Below are 19,908 nucleotides of genomic sequence, written 5' to 3' on the forward strand. Positions count from 1 at the left end.
CACAGGGAGAATCCAGAGTCAAGCCCTGCTGCTGTGGGCACTGCAGGGGAACAGCTCAGTCCCTGCCCTGAGCAAGGACAGAGGAGACATCGCCTACCCAAAGTCACACTTTGTTTCCTTATCTTTCTCAACACCTCCCTGTTCTGCATGGGCAAATGGAGCAGTGCCCAGCCAACACTCTGTCCCTTGGCCAGCATTTCCTTCCAGGTGATTCTCAAAAAGGCAGCAGAAGAGCTCTCATTCCCATTCCCCCTCCACATCATCGTGGGAAGCAGCCAGTGTTTCATTAACCACCTCTCTCTCCTTGTTAAACTGGGTTAGGGCTGCCTGAGCCTGCTGTGTTAGACACCTTCTGCTGGTGGAGGGGAAGGGCTCACAGGAGCTCTCCTGACCCCAGACACCTTTCTCACAGCCCTCCTCCTGCCATCTCTCATAAATAGATCAGTCATCCCAGCACAGCTACGTCTTCTTTTACTCCTTCCTGTCTTTAATAATATTATCAATGTCTGGTTTAGATTTTTACTAAATATAGGGGCCAGAGTCTGGACTGGCGTCACTTCCTCCCAGAAGAACTGGAACAGCTTGCTCAGAAGTACTTACTCCTTTTATTATTTTATCTTGGTTTGCAAAGTTGTTTGATTGCACCAAGTCTTTCCACCCCTCAGTGACCTGGCACCTTGAAGAAATGATGCTGCTTAAAGCCTATCCTTCATCCATGGGTGAGGCTTGAGCTTTTTGGGGCTGCCTCTCCCAAAGCAACCCTGAGGAGCAGGGACAAAGGAGCAAATTTGCAGAGAGCCTCTGGCAAATCTTCCCTCCCCTCACTGTTGATCTCCACGGGTGAAGATGTTTAATGGAGTGCCAGTGGCATCCGTGTCCCCTCTGGGCAATTCTTCTTCCAGCTGCCAGCTGCAGCTCCAGGGCTGGCATGAACCCTCAGTGTTTGTGGCTGGCCCAGGGTTAGTGTGCCACAGATGTGGGGGCTGCACCCCAGAACACCCTGCTCTGGCACCAGGAGGGACCTGGCAGGATCTGTTCCCTGCCCAGGAAATCCAGTCTGTTCCTCCTCCAGCAAAGGCAGAGGGGATGGGACCTCTTATCTGTCATCACTCCAGGAGGACATTGGACCCCAGAGCCACCCTCATGGTGCTCCCTGGTATTTCATGTCATTGCCTGGGTATTTATGAGTCCAAAGCAATTTCAGAGGGAATTCCTTGCCTTTAGGGTATCCCATGGGATATGGGAGAATGGGATATCCCTCCTCCAGGGAGGAAGGGTCCTTCCATGCTTCAGGGGCATGAGCGCAGGTGGTGATGGTGAAGGGGAATGGAAGAACCTCAGATCAACCTACTCACCCAGAGACCAAGCCCCTGGGGACTGGGTCACAGCTGTGCAAGAGAGGATGCTGGATCCATTCTCCATGCCCATCCTCTCCATCATGCAGGGCATCTCCTGCACTCCCATGGGCACTTCCCTGGGCTGTGTGTCTAATGCAGCTGAGTGCTGTGCCAGGTTGCCAGCTGCCATTTGGAGAGGGGCCATTGCTTGCCTGTTCCCAGGCTGTCTCCCAGCACTATTACTCCACGCTTCAGGTTTTTTGGCTGTGGTGGTGGTGGTGTTGTTGCTATTAAATTGAAAGGAGTAAAATTTCTCTCCTGCACCCATCCTTTTCTCTGTCTCCTTCCACATCCTTACAGGGCTGCAAAAGGAAATCACTGGCTAGGAGGTGGTTTTGGAGATGGTTTGAGACACCTCAAACCATCACAAAAAAATACACAGGCCAGTCCTTACCTCAAATGACAGCGCCTGGGGAGAGAGAAGAGCACTTCTGTTCCAAGGGCCAGCTCAGTGCCAGCCACACTAATCATCCTGATTAAAGGTGTGTTGTGTTGCTAAAACAGCATAAAAAACCTGCCCAAAATGGGGAGGCAGGATGGCAGCCTCTGGGACAGGGGAAGGGAGGTCTGAAGCAGGAGGATGCCTGGGGAGGGCTGAGCACAGGGACTGGGGACTCCTGGGAGCTGTGGGCAGGGGTCATGGTCCAGCCCCATCAGTGTCACGGGTAGTCCCAGTCCTCGAGCTTCCTGCATCACCTGGTGCTGCCCAGATGGCACCAGTTTGGCCTCAGATTTGGTGTGAGGGGTGGGGTGGCTGTCATGCACACACGGGGACTCACAGAGATGTTCTCACAGGCTCAGAGACACAGACCCGTGTGTATAAATACAGACACACGGACGCACACAGACACAGCCCGGACCCTGCACCCTCCCAGTGCACGGATACACCCCAACACACAGACACACACCCCAACACGATCATCCCTGCACCCCCTCAGGGTGTCACCACACACTCACACAAAGGCAGATGTGCCCGACTCGGACACTCACACCTTCACAAGCCCTGCACACTCACAGCCCCGCTCACACAAGGTGTCACTCACACAGGCAGTGTCACACACGTGCAAGTGACTCAAATACAGTGTCGTGTACACATGGTACCGTGCAGTGTCACACACCCAGTGTCACAGTGTCACACACCCCGTGTCACACTCACAGTGTCACCCGCACACAGCCCCCAGCCCCCGGTGCCAGCCCGACTCTGCCGGCCAAGCCGTTTATGGCTCCGGGCTGTCACCTAGCCCCGGAGAGCTCTACCGATCCGTGCCGTGCCGTGCCGAGCCGGAACCGAGCCGAACCGGCCGCGCTAAGCCGTACCGGACCGTGCTAGGCCGTACCGAGCCGAACCGTGCCGTGCCCCATCGCACCCCTCCGCCCGGCCCGCAGCGAGCCGAACTGCGCCGTGCCCATCCCATCCCAGCCGAGCCGCGTCGAGCCGAGCCATGCCGAGCGGTGCCAGTGGAGCCCCCCGGGCCTGGCAGCGCTGCCCGGCGCCGCCTGCACGGGTAGGGCTCTTCGCCTGACGCAGTGAGGAGCTGCAGCCCTTCTCTTCTCGGAGGCCGGGCTCCAGCGCTGGGATTTGCTCGGCTCCGGCTGCGTTTCCCTGCCCGCCTCCTGCCCCCGGCCCGCCCGCTTGGAAGGGCGCGGGGAGCCGCAGCCGCGGTGCGTCCGCCGCCCATCACCGCGCTTCGGGGCTGGGCGCGCCGCCGAGCGCCGGGAGCCGCCTCCGGAGCAGGTAAACGCGCCCGCATCCCCCGCCGCAGCCCGCCCGGGCCCCCCGCGCCGCCCCCGACCCCGAGCGGAGCCCCCCGTTCCGCTCCGCTCCGGCCCCGCGCCCGGTGTCGCCCCGCCGCGGCGCCCCGCGAGCCCCGCGCAGCCCCCGGTGGCCGTTCCGTGTCGCCAAACTTTTAGCGGCTGCAGCCTAGGCTGGGGCTCCGGCGGGAGGGGAGCGCGGGGCCGGCGGCGGGGGGAGCGGGGCGCCCTCCCCTCCGCGGGCGGGGAGTCCCCCGGCTCGGCCGGGGCTGCTCCCGCTGTGCTTATCCCCGGGGCGAGCAGGAGATCGGGAGCGGAGCAGCTCCCCACGGCCGGGCCGGGGCCACGGAACCCGGAACCCCGCCGGCCTCTCGGCCCGTGTTCCCGCCCCCGCCCATGGGGGATCCCCACTTCGAGGTCTCCCTCCGCCAGCGGGTGCGCCCGAGCCGGAGCATCCCCCGGGGCAGCCCCTGCAACTGTTGCCTGCGGGAAGCCCCGGTGCTCCGGGGGAAGAGCCGGTGCTGCGGGCAGTAGCATGGTCTCGGGGGCAGGGGTCTTCCGCCCGGGTCGCCACAGCGCCGCACGGAGCGCTCGGACAGGGGAGACCGTCGCCCTCACCCCAAATAACCCTGGAGGCTGCGAACCTTGGGGTGGGAGCTGTGGCAAAGCCGCTCTCCGGCTCTGCTCCCCCCGCCCCCCCAATCCCTTCTGCATTCCCACGCCGGCAGTTGGGACCTGCCTCCCCCCACACGCGCTCCTTCAGCGGCTATTTCTGTCCTCGCCAAACGCGCCGCACATAGAGCTTTAATTAAAGAAAATTAGTGGAGGAGGGCGAGGAGGGGGGTGTCCGTGCTCCGGAGAGGGGGACGGTCCCCGGGACCTCGCCGGGTGCGACTGCCGTCGCTGATGGCTCGGGGGAGGCGGGGGGCAGGTGTCCGCCTGAGAGTTTGAGCCACTTTCGCTTGGTTGGTTGTTTTTTCTTTTTTTTTTTTTAGAAAAGGGTGGCGGTGGAGGTGTGTGTGTATGGGGGGGTGGTACGGACACACGACGACGCGGGAACGCGTTCCTTCCCGGAGGGTGTGTTGCAGTTTTAATTATAATGACAGATGTTGCCGTAAAGTTCCGTCTCGGTTCCTGAATATAAGCAGAGCACGAAGCACCGGCAAACTCGCCCGTCGGACCGGGGTACTCGCCCGTCGGCGCAGCGGAGTTGCCAAATTTTTTTGGTTACGTTTTAAATGAGGCTCGGCCGGGTCTGGGGGTCCTCGGGGCGGCGGCGGGGCGGTGCGTGGAACCCGGGGATGCCAGGGAGATGCGGGCAGCCTCCGCTCCCTGGGCAGGATCCCTCCAACCAGCCCAAATCCCCGGCGGTCCCCAGTCCTCGTCCCGCTCCATGTGGAGCGTGGCTACTCGTCCCGTGCGCGGCGGGACCTGCCGGGCAGCCGCGCCCGGTACTGGGGAGATGCCGGGGTGCTCCCCCCGCAGCCCTTTCCTCCTCCAGCTCTCCCTGGACAGAATCCTCCGCACCTCCGCTCATCCCTGCCTTTCCGGCTCGGGCAGCCCGGGGGACCTGCGGTGTTGCCCACGTCCAGGCTGTGATTTGCAGCCCCGGGAAAGCCCCGCGGAGGGAGGGGACGGGGGGGACTGGCATCACCAGGCTCCCCCGGGGCAGAGCCGCCGCTCCCGCCTCCCCGGCCGGGGACTCGCCTCCTCCCGTCAGCTTCGCGCGTTCCGCCGCCGGTTCGCGCTGGATTAAATATTTAGAAGTTTGCAGCGGTGAATAAAGCGATCGTTAATGGAAATTGATGGCACCGATGCAAAGGGGGTGGCACCGGCGGCAGGAACGGCGCGGCTCAACGGGAGCGGGCGGGGCGCTCCTGGGAAGGTTTTTAAGGGGTTTCACCCCAAGTTAAGCCTTTATCGCTCCGAGTGCTGTGGCAGCGCCAAAACCCGGGAGCTGCTCTTCACATTTCCGACGATGTCATTAAAAAGCATGTTTTTTCCGCCCTGCCTGCCTGGAAAGAATAACCCTCTGCTTTCGCAGAGACGAGGCAATCCGCTCGAATTTAGCACCTAAAATCCCCCGTCAGCACCTCCCGCCGTGCTGCCTGACACCAAGCAGGGCTCACACTCCTCCAGACCCTCCGGGTTTGCCATGGCAGCGGGGGCAGTGGGCAGCCGGGTGCTGTCGGTAGGGTCCTGGAGCGTGTCCCCAGCTCCCCAAAGTGCAGCGCTGGGCAGTGGGGGGACCAGGCTGGAGCAGGGATGAAGTTTGCCGATGACCTGGAGGAGCAAGCGGCCCCCGGGGTCGGGGCGGCCTCCGCAGGGTGGGGTGGGAAGCACACGGGGCTGGCCGGTGGCCGGTGAGCCCTGGCCTCGCACGCCGGGCTCCGCCGCCCCGCTCCGGGCTGGAGGCAGCGCTCCTGTCAGCGGCGGGGTTGGGGCAGCGCTCGGGGAGCGGGATGCGGTCCTGCCGCGGGTGCGGAGACAGCGGGAGAGGGGGGAAAGACGAGCTGGAAAAGGATAGAGGAGCGAGCAGAGAGGGAAAGAAAGGGCGAGGGTTGCCCGGGGAGTGGCCGGGGGTGCGGGCTCTCTCCGCAGAGCCGCTGCTCGGTGGGAGCCAGCGGCGATGGGCAGCGGCTTGGCGTGGGGATGGGGAAAGAGGAGGGCAGGGCGGAAAGCTCTGAGGCCGACCAGACGCCCCTGTTACGGGTGCCAGAGACAGTCTGTACCGACCAGGGCGGGTCGGTGCCGTGCCCACGCCCGCCCACGCCCCTCACCCCGCGCTGGGGGACGCTCCCCGGGCCCGGTGCTGCCCACGCGTGTCCCAGCCCGGCCGCCGCTCCGGGCTGGGGCAGCGCCGCTCTGTGACAGCAGAAAGTGGCTGGAAAGGGGCGAGGCGTCACACGGTCTGCCTCCGGGAGGCAGGGAAAGGCTGAGGGACCGATGGGAAGGCATGAATGAATGAATCTCCATAAAGAGCCCCAAGCAGCAGGGAGAGGGAGAGAGGAGGAGGAAGGAGAGGAGGAGGAAGAGCCGGAGCAGGGCAGGCAGCAGCAGACGTGACGCCGGCAGGTAAGGGAGTGCCGGTGCAGCATGGCCCCGCGGTGCCCGGGATGGCAGGTTGGGGGGCACAGCCAAAGGGGGACAGGAGCTACCGGGACCCTGCATGGGTTTGGGTATTATTTTTTTTTTTAGGAAGCATGTTTTCCTCCTGACTCATTGCAAAATGTGCAGTCCCTAAACTTCCGAGGACTCCTTTCCTTCCCCGGTACTGCCGCCCGGAGCCCGCCGGCTTTGGAAGGTTCCGGGCAGGGGACCGGCCCCGGCAGCTGGACCTGCTCCGCACCGGGGCACCCCCGAGCCGGGCCAGCCTGCCCGGCGGTAACGCCACTCGGCCGGGCGCCTAGAGTTACGTTGCCGGGGATATCCAGCTCCTGCCGCGGCCCCTTCGCTTTCGGGGCTCAGTGGGGAGCTCCTCTTCCCCCGGTCTCCATCCCCCTTCGGCGCTCCGTCCCTGCCGTGGTTACATAAGGCAGAGGAGCCCGTAGCCAGCGCTGACGCGGGCCGGATCATCGGGATCGCACCCAGGGATGCCCAGAGCCGAGTTCAGCCTTGTCCAGCTGCTCGCCATCCTCGATAGCCCCTGCCCCGCTGCCCGCGCTGAGCCGCCCGCTGCCTGTCCCTGCTTGCTGCGGGGAGTGTGCGGCACAGGTAGTCCTACACACACAGACACCCTGCCCTGCCCTGCCCTGCCCTGCCCTTGGCTCTCCCGCAGAGCTGCCCCGCACTAACGCCCTGGAATGCGCACAGCCCTGGGAGCGCACCGCCCGTCCCGTGGAGCAGCCGGGCTCCCGCAGACGGGCCCACGCCAGGGCGATGCACACTGGAAGTGTTTGCACACAAACACAGCGCTGCGGGCAGCACACGGGTCACGCTCCCGCACACACGTGGGCTGGTGCTCGCCAGGGGCTGGTGCTCGCCAGGGGCTGGTGCTCGCCAGGGGCTGGTGCTCGCCGCTGGCGGCTCGGGGCCGGTGGGTGCTCTCGTCGTGCCGGCTCCCAGCCCGGGCAGGCGCTGGGAACTGTGCCGGGAACGCTGCAGGCCTGGCAGGGCAGCCCTGGCTGGCTGCGGTGGGCAGCTCTGCGGCTGCCCGCAGCTTCCCCCTCCCTGACCGAGGTGCTCCGAGCAGGGATCAATAATGCCTTTCTGATTGGCTTCAGTTCCCCATTCAAAGTCACTGCATTAGGACTTGATTTTTCTCCCCTTTGACTCCTGGCCAGATTAGATTGTGAATTTGGCTGATTTCAAGCTACTGGGGGAGGGAAGAATCATACAGTGAGCGAGAGAGAACTGAAATATCCTACAGGATCCCCTGGAGGGGAGAGAAATCAGGTCTAGATGAGAGCTTGTTCTCCCTGTCTGGCTAATGCTTCCCTGTTTGATGATCAGAAAACACAGGATCTAACCTCTCACCAGGGTGCTTAACTGTGAAAGGTCAGGCTTTTGGCTTGTTCTAGGTGCGAGGTTTGTTACTGTGAGCTGTGGATTGTGCATTCCAGTTCTCCTGTCTATGCTAAACAGAGGAGTGCACGATGCATGCAAACAGAAGGATGTGGTCAGTGCTTCTGAGGTTTAGGAGTTCAGCTCTGGGTGTAACGCTGAGGTTGGTGGAACTGTGATGGGGACAGGACACGAGGTCTGTGCCCAGGGGAGCCTAGAGCTGTCCCATCTGTTTGTCAAGTCTCAGCCCCATCCTTGGGCAGTTTTTTCCAATACTTATTCTCCATGTATGTGCTGGGGATTAGCGAGTGGGTTGTGTCAGTGAAGCCCTGCCTTCTAGAGGGACACAGAAAGCAGCACCCAGGAGCATCCCAGCTGTGCTGGTCAGGGTGCTCTTCCCTGCTGGCTGCTCCAGGACCAGGATTTCATGCTGAGAAAAGCCCCAGTAGCACAGCATCACCTGCAGCATCCCAGCTGCCAGAACTTGCTGTGAATTGGTGTTAGCTCTAGGTGAACCAAAAGCCTGGGGTTTTGTGGTTTTTCAGCAAAGGGCACTGGGAAGTCTGGTGGAGCAGAGGGGCTTGTAAAGGAGCTGTTCTGGGCAGTGAGGAGCCTGAGGAGGAGAGGATGTGGGGCTGGGGGCTTGCTGCAGGTAAGCTGTGCTGTCCTGGGCAGTGGGGAGGTAGCTGTGGAGTCACCAACAAGGCTGTGAGTGCAGGGCTGAGGAGATGGGAAGCTGCTGTGGAGGCTGTGAAGGGAGGATGAGCAGGGAGCACAGCCCTGAGCAGTGTTTGGCATGATTTTGTGCAGCTGCTGGATTTTCTTGGTGTTGCAAACCCAGGGCTTGGGGAGGGTTGGAGTTGGAGCCCGATATCAGGACAGCCTTGGGGTGGAGTATCTGCTGTGGGGAGATGGAAATCTGAAGGCCAGCAGTAAACTGGGCCCAGAGGAGGCTGATGAGGAGGAGAGGAGCTGTGTGGAGCTGGGTGGGACAGCTATGGAATCAAACACTGCCCAAACTGTGGGTGAGAGAGAGGCAGGGCTGTGAAAGCAGTAGATCTGTGAGAACCTTGGGGTGAAGGGACTGGAGACCCTGAGTGCAGAGCGGTGCCAGGAGCTTGGTGGGGAAAAAGAGGACAAAGAGCATGAAATGTTTTGTGTGGTGTTATTTGGCTGCTGGAGTGGGGAGTGTGTGTACCCATCACGAGGGTTATCTCAGTCCCTGAGACATCTCTGTAAGAGGAGCAAATAATAATAAATATCAAAGAAAGGAGTTCTGAGAGTTAGCTCCAGGTGAGGGGGACCTGGAGCCTCCAGCACCATGAGGAGCTGGGACAGGAGGGTCTGGGGGAGGTGGCACTGGGGGTGCAGGGGGTTTAGAAGCCTGGGTAAGGAAGCTGGGGAGGTGGAGATGGGAGTTGGTGTGGTTATGGCAGGAGCCTGTGAGAAAGCTGGGTGTTTAAAAAACCACCTCAATAAACAAACCCCAAATGCCTATCAATCAGGGCAAGCTTAAATCTGTTGTTTGGCCTTGGCCTCTGCACTACCTGGTCCGGTCCCCCGTGCAATGTGAGGTTCAAGGCACAGTTAAAGATGGCCCAGTGACCGTGGAACCAGTGCTCATGAGGAAAGCCCTCAGGTGATGGAAATGTGGTCAGCTCCTTCAGGGAGCAGAGCATCCCACGTTTGTGCCCTGGGAGCTCCTTGTCCTCTCTGGGGACTGATGAGGGAGAAGTGTGACCTCTGCTCCTGCTGGGTGCGGTCCTGCCCCTCTTGGGGACCAAACCATCAGGGGTTTGTTCTAACACACACATCATATGTGTTCAGGGCTCCTAGAAATGCCAAATGACCACAACTCTGCTGGCTTCCCCTACCCCTCTCTCCTTTGTGCTTAGAGGGAGTCAGTGGGAAAATCTCCAAGATCTGGCGGTTTTTTTCTTTCCTATTCCAGCATTTCTTTATGAGCTGGACAAGGGCAATCTCTGAACTCATTTGTATTTTTAAACCTGCAGGAATAAGTGTATGGAAATGTATGTGTTTTACTGTATCAGCTGCTATCAGCTTTTAACTTTATTACAGTAAGTGCAGAGTTTTCGTGGGCCAAACTCATTCATTGGATTTAATGGAGTTAAACTGCAGGCAGATTTGGCTACTTGTTTGTGTATATCTTTGTAAAATGGACAGGCAGAGATCATAAAATTTTATACTCTCTGTGGCATCTTTTAGGGAAAAGTCTTCCAATATGTTTTATAAACAGCATACATATTTTGCTTCAGTGTATGCTCATACCTAACAGGAGGCACTTTAGTGCTGCTTCTCTTTTCCCTTTCCCAGAGCTATATGTATGTATGTGAACTTCAATTTGCCTGCATTATTTTCTCTTGCTCCTTTCCTTAAAAGAGTCTTAAGCAGTTTTAAACAATTTAACTGGATTTCTTTCTTTCTTTTTGGTGAATTTAATCTCTTCCTAGAAATGGTAATAAGAACTCTAACCCTTGCTCTGAAGGGCTCAAAATGAGGGAATAATAATGTTTCTAAAGCCTCTTGCTAAATACCCAAAGCACTCCTAAATCATCCCAGCTGCAAATGCATGATCTCAGGACATTTCACTGGTGCTGTGATACCTTTGAGGGGCTGACTTTCCTCCCCCCTTTTCCCTGAGATACTGTTTTCTTCTGTTTTCGCGATGTGATGGTATTGGTTTCTTGACCTATTCTGGGCAGGGTTTAGATCCTGCATGTGCAGGGCCTTTCCCAGTGTAGCATGGAGCAAACTGACACTTGAAGCTGTAAAAAAAATGTATTTCTAGGAGACGGATTTATTTTCTAATGAGGTATTTGATGTTTTTCCAGGCTCTAAACAAATTAGACCCAGATCTGTGGCTGCAGGGCATTGGGAGGGGAAGTGGTTGATGAGCTGAGCTAATTAATTGCACTTACTTATGACTTATCAAATGGTGATCACCACCCCATATGGAGCACTTGAGTGTGTGGAATTGAGGAGAGAGGATATTGATATGTGGGGATAAATGTAAAGCAGTGGTCAATGGCAAGGACATAAATAAATCTGGAGATTCTAGTGACACTAAAATAAATTGTGGGTAGTGAGGTATGAGAGAGACTTAATGTCAAAGGAACCCTATAATGTATTTATATTCTCACTCAGGATTTGCTGGGGTTTCTAAATAATGCATTAATTCAATTACCCATTCTTAATTAGTGTTTTCTCAAATTGGAGCAACATCATTAATTTACTGCATCATATTTTTATTTTGCTGGTGTGGTGAGTTTCATTTTCGACTCCTTCCCCTCTCTGGTTTGTGAGACTCGTAACACTCAGCTGTGATGCTCGTGCCACAAGCTACAGCTTTTTTGGCAATACCAGTTTTCTCTATTATGATTTTTTAAATTTTTTTTTTTTTTTTACACTGACAGGCTGCACAGCACTGACCTGACCCCGTAATAGGAGGAAGAAGGAGAAAAAGAGCCCAGATCTGAAGCAGCTCCTTTTGAATGCTGAGCAGCATCTGTTCTCCGTAGAGCAGGGCGATCTGCAGCATGCTGGGGCAGGATTAGGCCCTTTGGGCTCCCCCAAATGGGATTATTTGATTTTTTTTTTTTTCCCCCTCTCTGGAAACTCATGGTACTTGCAAGGATGGGTGTTCCCTATCCCTCTGGGGTGAGTGTGACACACAGGGCTGCTCCTCCCAGCACCTGGCACTGAGCAGGGATGGGGGCACGGGGAGCTGTGTGCCACTCTGTGGGGCTTGTCTGCCTGCTTCTGCATGGGAAAGGTTGAGGGACAGCACCTTTGCTGCTGTGCCCTTCACTGCTCTGTCTGCAGGGAAGATGTGCTCCCAAGAGCTGCTCTCGGGCGTTTGTTCTTCGTGAAGAACAAACGCGTGTTCTTCCCTCTCCTGGAAGGCAGAGCCGGGTCAGCGGCACACGTGCAGGTGGGTGCTGGTGCCAGGGCTCTGGTCCTCGCCACAAGCCAGGCTTGGGGCTAGCACTTCCTTGAAACAAATGTGTTACCTGGTTTATTCAAGTTGTGGGATGGTAACTGATCAGGGAGACCAAGGCAAGCCAAGACTGCTCCCTCCAAGCGACGCCTTCCAGACCAACACTTGTGCCGACTTCGCAGCGAGCACTTTGGGCTTTTCTACCCCCCTGCCCCATTTCTTCCTTTTAATTTTTGTTCCTGGCTTTGCTTCTGTTCCCCACCCTCTGCCCACGCTCTGCTCTGGCTCGGAGGCGAGCGGAGCAGCCTCCAAAGCCCCATTCATCACCGCCTGCTCGCCAGGCACCGGCAGCCGCCGCTCCATTGATTGACTGCGGTGCGGAGTGAATTTAAAATCATTACACTCCTGAGACAGCTTTTAAATATGAGCAAAATCAAGTCTGTTAAGAAGCCTTGTGGAAAGGGTGTCTCCAGCCAGGGAATTCCATGTGGCACTGGGTGCTGTTTGGATCCAGAGGAGACTGCTGCTCTGGACTCACGGGTGTCCCTGTGTGAGCCTGGGCCACTCTGTGCTGGTGTGATGAGAGTGGGCAGGCAGCTGCTGGTGGAGAATTAAGTAGAAATATTTCACTGTAGAAAACACTATTGTGTAAAGCCATCCATCTGCTGCCTGTCTCATGCTTTGCATGAATTAATGAGCTGATTGATTAGGAGAACCTTGCAGCAGCCGGGTGAGGGAAATGATTCTTGTTCTCATGTTACAGGTGGGGGGAGCTCAGAGGTGCACAGGTTAAGATTAAGGTTTCCAAGCTGGGTTAGGTTTTTTTGCCATTAGTGAAGGCTACAGTTGAGACATTTGTCTGTCTTGTTTTACTGATTGATCAGTCTGAGTTTTTGGATGTGTTTTGCCTTCAAGAGCAGTTGTGAGAGCTTGCTGTGACTGCCACTCAGCCCCGGACAGTCTCTCTCAGGATCTGCTCTTCCAGTGTGTTTGTAGCAAAACAGCAAAGTCTGCTGAAGCTCTTGGCTGTCGTGTTTGCAACCAACAGTCTGCTTTCTTTCTATTGAGAAAGACAAACTCACAATTTCTTACAGCATTGGCTGTTTAACACACTCTCCTCTTGCTCCAGAGCCTTTAGCACTCAAAGCTCTCTGTAAGCACCCCCCAATTCCTCACAGTATCTCTCCTGGCCACCTGCAGCTGGCAGAGGCAGGTTACTGATGGCTGATGCATGGAGCATCCCTCTCCTCCATGCTACAATGAGTGCAGCTTTTCAGGAATGGAGCATTGAGCAAATGTCACTCCACAGCCCCAAAAATCTATCAAAGGAAATGACAGTGGCTGTAAACATTAATCATCCCGTATCATCAAAATAAAGTTGTTGCAATGGAGAATTGTCAAAGGATAAATGTCTTAACTTCAGCTCAGTGCAGGTTCCTTTAATGCTGGTGGTTCACCGAGCAGGAGATGGTAGTTGTGTGGCCCAGGGGCTCATCTTGTGACATTATTAATTAACCCTTTCTTCTCCAGGATAAACAGTTGGTCAGTCTGGTTACCAGGAAAAAGCCTGGGACACTTGAGAAGTTGAAGTAGTTTCTTTTCATCAGTGTGCTGAAAAATTTGTGCCTGGCCTGGAGTAAAAGCTGGGGTGTGTGGAGCAGCACTGTAGGGGCACTTCCCACTCACCCTTCTGAGCTCTCACTGCCCCCCCCAAAAGAAGGGTAGATTTGTTAAAGTAATGCGAAAAAGGCAATGATTAAAAAAATATATGAAACATCTGATTTGCAGTGTCAAAGTACCTGTTTCTGCTTTACTCCTGCCAAAGGATGGGGCTGGAAAGCAAACCCTGTAACCCTCGTGGTGGTCTCACCTGCTCAGGGTGAAGCAGGTACGAAGGCTGATGTGAGCAGACATCAGGAGTGTGCCAGACACAGCTTCCATCAGGAGCAGTGGGATGAGGGATGGGACTGCTGGTGGATTGACTCCTGGGGGTGAGGGAGGCACTGCAGCAATGTCACTTCCAGTGTTCTCCTGGGGAAGGTGGTGCTGAACAATGAATTGCAAAGTCTGGTGTGCAGCCCTGGGGGGATGGAGAGCTGCTGGAAATCTCTTTGTGCTTAAAATCTGGGCGTTCAAGCCAGTCTCTTGTGTTTTCTGGCACCATTGAAATTCTCTGGTGCCTGGGTTTGAGCCTCTGTCCGTAGGGGCTGTAGGGACCCGGTCCAGGCTGTGCTTTGTCAGCTGTGCAGCAGAGCAGAACAATGAGGGGGGAATGGAGTGCAGCTCTGCCTCTGCCCAGCTCTGCTGAGCAGGCAGGTGGGGCTGGAAATGAGGGGTAGCACATAGGGGGGATGGGGATTCCCACCTTGCTGGGCCCCTCTGGTGCTGCTCACCTGTCCTGCCTCCTTTCTTACATTGCCCATGGAAATGCTGAAGCCTGGGCTCAGGAATAATGCAGCTGCTTCTGGAGAACATCTACCACAGCTGAGCAAGGGGAAAACTTCAGTAAATCAGCACGTTTCAACCTCTGTTCCAGTTCACAAAGGAACAGACATGGAGCTGTGGAGTTTGTGTAACTGCTTCATGTACAAAGAAAAAAGGAGAAATAAGTCTGTGGGATGAGATTCTTAAAGATTCATTAGAAACAATATGTTCATTTAGGTTGGAAAACAGCTTAAAAGACAAAGTCCAGCCATAATGCTTACAAGCAAAGTGAACATCGTGGCACATCCAAGTTCAGAGAAGTTTGTCTCACACTGGCTTTAAGAAAAAGCCCCAAACTTTCTGCATGGCTTCCCCCCCCCCCCTCTGTCAAGAAAGAATTTTTGTCCATTCCAGTCCTTGTCTTAAAAAAAACAGCATCAGCTTGCATAGCCGTTAGGACAGCACACTCTCTTTTACACTGGAATTCTTATTTGTGGGGGTAAACAGAATAACACACTTTGTTTTAATGAGGCTGGCTTGGGAATTAAGTGTGTGTCACGTATTGATCTTGCTTTTTCTCCCTATTTATTTTGAAAAGCTGTTGTCTTTATTTTCAGCAGGTGAAATCTGAAGTGTTGTTGCAGATGCTGACTTACTTCTGTGGTTTAGGTTGCAAGCAGCTCCTTGGAGCCAGGGCTTGTGGGGTCCTGGGAGGTGCTGAGTTCCAGGCAACCTGTCCTGCACAGAGCTTGTAGAGAGCCAGGCATGGGGACCAGAAGGGAAATGACCTCCTGAGCTGGTCAGGTTGTCTGTGACCATCTGAGAGCCCCTTACCTGTCACCAGAATGATATCCAGAGAGCTGGCAGCTGCATTCAGGGCCTGAACCTGGAAGTGAAGTGACGTGCCCAGGGTTATCTGGGGTGTCAGTACCAGAGCCTTGCTGGGATCAGGTCCTCCAGCACCTGCTTCTGCACTACCCACAAGACTTCCTTGCTTTCTTTGTCCTTAGTTTTGCAGTGCAAGGAAATTTTTGTTTAATTTTAAATGTTCTCCTAAATCTTGGTGACGGCAGATTGACGTAAGCGTGTGCTGGATCAGGGCCTGTTCTCTAATGCATATGGATGTGGACACAGCTGTAAGCCTTCTCCATCTCCAGGCTTCTGCAGGGAAGGGAGAGATCTTCCCTCCCTGCCCATGGGTGTGTCCCCTGTCCCCTTGCACCAGGGGCAGGAGCTCTGGGTGCCCTGGCCTCCAAGGAGCACACGGAGGGGAATCCATATGAGAACTGAATTCACTGAATCCCCCCTGTGAGAACATGGGGGTGAATTTGGGCAGAATGGCTGGTTGCTTGGCTCTGTCATTGTCCATCAGGGTTGCTGCTGAAGCCTCTGTGTGTGTGTGCAGCCTCCTGGAACACTTGGGAGCTGGGCATGGCAGTGGGGAGAAAGCCTCTGTGTTGTGGTTACATCTTCCTTGGACCACACAAGCTGGGAAATTCCTCCAGACCTGATGCTCTTGAAGGTTTTGGGTGGTAGGTCAGCACATCAGCAGCAACATTGCATGCTGGCCATGTCTTGTCTGCCAGCTTGCCCAGGGTTTTGCTCCTGCTGGTGTCAGCAGCAGCCAAAGTGTGGCTGCTGCCTTGGGGTGGGAGCAGCAGCTCCTGACAAGGGTAGCACAAACAGGCTGGGGCAGATGGCAAGGCAGGTTGTGTTCATCCCAGCTGGTCAAACCCAGACTGGAAAGCCCAGGCTCTGCATCTCTTCATGTGTGACATCCCCTCAGTCACACCATGGCCCATGTGCTTGCTCTAGAGAGTACAAGCTGCTTCCTCACCCCACTGCAACATCTGCAACACCCACGGGGTCTCCGTCCATTTACCAGCATGGATTGTGCCCAGGAAGCTCCTGAATCAATCTGGATGCAGCCTGATGAAACTGCAGGGAGAATATGACAGGAAAAAAAGGTGGTGGAGAGACAGAGCAAGTCAGCCCAAGTCTGTTTATGGCGATTCCATCTTATTTAAAAAGGATAGCAAAGTATAAACCATTTAAATATTTCATCTGCAGAAGAGCCCTGAATGAGTTTGTACTACATGTGCATGTGTGATGAATGAGTGGGGGTGGCAGCAGAAGCAGCAGGAAGCACCAGCCCTGCTCAGGCCCATGTGCATGTGGGGGAAGTAGTGATGTCGGTTAGAGGTTTTTACTTAAAAAGGGAATTCTTATTTTATTCTTTTGTTGGTGGAAGTTATCATTGTCTTAACAGGTTGGGTCTATCTGAAGACAAGGGCCTTATCCTGCTCCTTGGTGCTTTCTGCCTGCTGGGTGCCTGGTGACTCTGGAGGATGCTCAAAATAGCCCCAAATCAGAGCTCTGCCTGCCCAACCTTGTGGAGAGTCACGAGGTCACTGGTGTAACTGGGAGGAGAATTTGTCCTTCTGGCTTTAAAAATAGCTGTGTTTTCTTTAATGGCATTTTCCTTGGGGCAGCCAGGAGCTTGCAGGAGTGCACAGCCCAGTTGAGGTTCTGCTGAGCGGGAAGGGGTGCCAGGACACCCCAGCTAATCCCATTTCTAAACCACATTTGTCTCTAAAAATGAACCAAACCAAGCTGGATTTCTTCTTCCTTCCAATTTTTTTTTATTTGACTGGCTTCCTAGAGCCAGATTGATGATGTTTCCTCTGTGAAAAATGCTCTCTAGTATAACTAAATAGGATTCTGTAATTCCAGCAGCTGAAGTGTTTAGTTAGGGTCCAGGGGTGGGGTTTTTTTCATCCCAACTCTGTCTGCCCTCACCCAAGTGTGGGTTTCTAGCGATGAGCGATTTGGGGCTTATCTCTGGGAAGTGCTGTGAATGCCAGACCCGTGCTTACACAAGGAGAGAAATGCATGAATTTTTCCACATCAGTAGGAGCTGGAGATTTTGCTAAAGGTGTCTCCAGCTGCAAGGAGTGAGATATGGCTCTGCTGGAGAGCTCCGGAGAGGCAGAACTGAGTAGGAAATTTAAATGTGGATTTAATGCCTCAGAAAGCCATCTGTAAGGGAAGGTGCAGGTGCTGCCTGGCTCTTGGCCATGCAACAGGTCACTGGGGCTGGCTGCTTGTGAGGCTGCTGAAGCACAGGCGTGGTGTTTAATCTGACCTGGGAGATGTTCATTAGGGAGCCCTTTGGCACAGCCCAAGGCCAGTGATGTCCTTGTGAGTGCTCTCCATGCACTGCTTGCACAGGGTCCGGCTGCATCAGCTGCTTGTGCCCCCATTTCTAAATGGAAAAGCTGCATTGAAGGTTGTCAGGACCTGGGATGCAGATGGACAGACTGACCACAGCCAGGGCAGGGTGATTAGGATGCAGTTGCCTTCCAAATTCCAGCCTCTGCCCGTGCATGCTGAAGGAAAAGGAAAAACAGTGAGTGCAATCTGTTTGCTGCCCTCTTAGATGGTGAGGCAGTGTCTGAACCTCTTAGCTGACACTACACAGCACTTTTGTGGCGTTACAGGGTGCCTTGGTGAAACCCCAGCTCTGTATGGACAGGGGGCTGAGAGCTGCTCCTCCTCCTGCTGCTCATCCCATTTTGGCACAGAGGCTGTGCTGGGCATTCTGGTGTCCAGGCCAGAGCAAGCCCACTCTGGGAGGGAGCATCACCTCTGCCCTGCTCAGTCTCTCAGGGCTCAGAACCATCTGTGCTCACCCCACCACAGCAGGGTGGTGGTCAAGGTGCAGCAGTGTCCTGTCTGGGGGTCCCTGCAGCCCCCTGTGCCCCCAGCCTTGCTGCTGCTGGCTGCTGCCCTGAGCATCACATCAGCCTTGTCCCTGCCTGTGCCCCCTCCTCACACCCACTGTGGGGTTCTGTTGCCCTGCACGTAGCTGATGTCAATTTGTAAAACAATACTTCAGCATTACCCAGTGAAAACACAGACAGCATTGTACAGCTGGGAGCAACATTGATTGAAGTGATATTTAATCCAAGGAAAATACATGATACATAGTCTAGGATTCCTCGCTTATCCATCATATAATGCAGTTCATGGGGATTAAATATCCCTCCTGTAAAGTTGGTTGAGATCAGTGTTGTTATTTGTTTTGCAAATGATCCTGACAGTGATGCTGAGAGCTATTGATTATCAATGGTTCTTTAAAAATTACTATTATACTGCAAATTACAAACCTTGGGGGTATCCAGTTATATGATAATGGAAAGGCATTGGTGTGTAATGACACATGCATCATAACAAATTTGCTCTGGCTATATAATGGAGATTGAAAGGGACATGATTTATGACCAACAGGATTATCTGCTTGCCATGATACATCTGAGGTAACATGACAACTGTTCTAGTTCTGATGATTAGAACAATTTAGAAATAAATGAAGGAAAAAAAAAAAATAAAAGCAAAATCTCCTCTGTCTTTCCATTTAAAATACGTAAACCACTCTTCTAATTAATAAATAGCAAAAAACCCTCCATAACTCTCCCAGGAGCATCCACAAAGCACTGCACAGGTGCAAACCATGGCTGCCAGTCCTGGTGGAACTCCTGGGTTTGCCTGGAAAGCCTTCAGAGCTTCTGGCCGTGGCTGTGATGGAAGTGCAAACAAGATCCCTGAATCTGCTGGGAATTTCAATGCATGTGTGCCCTTGAAGGCAGTGGAGGACACTCGTGTTGAGTTGTGTGCTCTCATTCCTGATGATGAATGCCTGATAGCACAACTGCTTGTCTTCCAGGCTCTCCTGGTGTTTCCCAGCTCCCTAGCTGAGGACTGAATACTTGATGTGCTTGAGTGGAGCCTGAGGGCTGCTCCAGCCTTCGGTGGCTTTAGCAGAGTCACAGGAGCCTTGGCTGCTCTGGGGTTGGGGCTGGGTGCTGTGACCTTGCCCTGCCACCCTGGATTGGCACAGAGGGCTGGTAGGAGGATTTTGCATTCAGGAAGGTGTGTGGTGTGAAGGTTAACTCCTGTGACCATCCTGTGCCCTGGGCATGCTGCAAATACCAAATGCCAGCAATGCAAACAAACCTTTTCCTCGTCATCCAGCTGATCCACAGTGGAGCCCACAGACAGCAGTGCCTGGGTCTGTGCTTCTGGGTTAACATGCTCAGCTGGGCATGGTGAAATGCATGTCCAGGAGCCAGTGCAGCAGAAGCACTTGTTAAACAAAAGGGAGGGAAAACCAGTTTCCCTTCTTCACCAGCACCTTCTCAGCATCTTTTGTCATGAAGTTGTGTATTGCACTGAGAGTCACCAGGCTGCCAGTGTAGAGAAATACCCATGGGCAGGAGTCCTCCTCCAGAGACACTGATTTACTCTTGCTCTGTGCTCTTTTATTCTTTGGTGCTGCAATAGTAGGGACACTTGCCCAGTAATTTCTTTAAAGAATTTTAGCACTTGATAACATGGCACTTCAGATGGGGGAAGAAAGAGGTGCATACTTGTTTAGGTATTATTCTGTACAACATCTGAAGATCCAGCTCCAGCCTCCCATGAATCCCACTAGCTCACCTGGAAGTGGGGTGGAGGAAGTTTGAAATAATAAAAGGTAACTTGGAGCCCACCTGCACGGGTGGTTGGTGGGAGGTGAGTGCATCCCTGAGCCCAAGTAGCACTGTGCTGTTACCCACCTAATCCAGAGGAATTACTGCCTCTGCCTGAAGTGTAAGCAGTGAACTGGGATGAGGCTGCCAGGCTTCCTCCCAGAGTGAGGACGAGCAAGGGCTCTTGGAGACCACACCATAGAAGCAGTTTGTGATATAAAAATCAGTGCAGAGTAAAATTCTCCTCCTTGTGGAAGTGCTGGCCCTTGCCTTGCAGTAAAGCACTTGTGCTTTTGACTCAGCCCAAGTCCTGTGCAGGTCACTGTGTGCTGTACCCGGGCTG

General features: G+C 54.6%; 1 protein-coding gene across 1 annotated transcript in view; it reads left to right on the forward strand.

Annotated features, from left to right (window-relative positions):
* Positions 1 to 3,049: 3,049 nt before the first annotated feature.
* Positions 3,050 to 19,908, forward strand: part of ELFN1 (extracellular leucine rich repeat and fibronectin type III domain containing 1) — a 103,183-nt gene continuing 86,324 nt past the window's right edge. Inside the window, exon 1 of the mRNA XM_059861933.1 lies at positions 3,050 to 3,132. The gene's annotated coding sequence lies outside the window, so the exon portion shown is untranslated. The remainder of the gene's footprint in view (positions 3,133 to 19,908) is intronic.

Source organism: Haemorhous mexicanus, chromosome 17 (assembly GCF_027477595.1).
Source record: "Haemorhous mexicanus isolate bHaeMex1 chromosome 17, bHaeMex1.pri, whole genome shotgun sequence".
Taxonomy (NCBI): Eukaryota; Metazoa; Chordata; class Aves; order Passeriformes; family Fringillidae; genus Haemorhous; species Haemorhous mexicanus.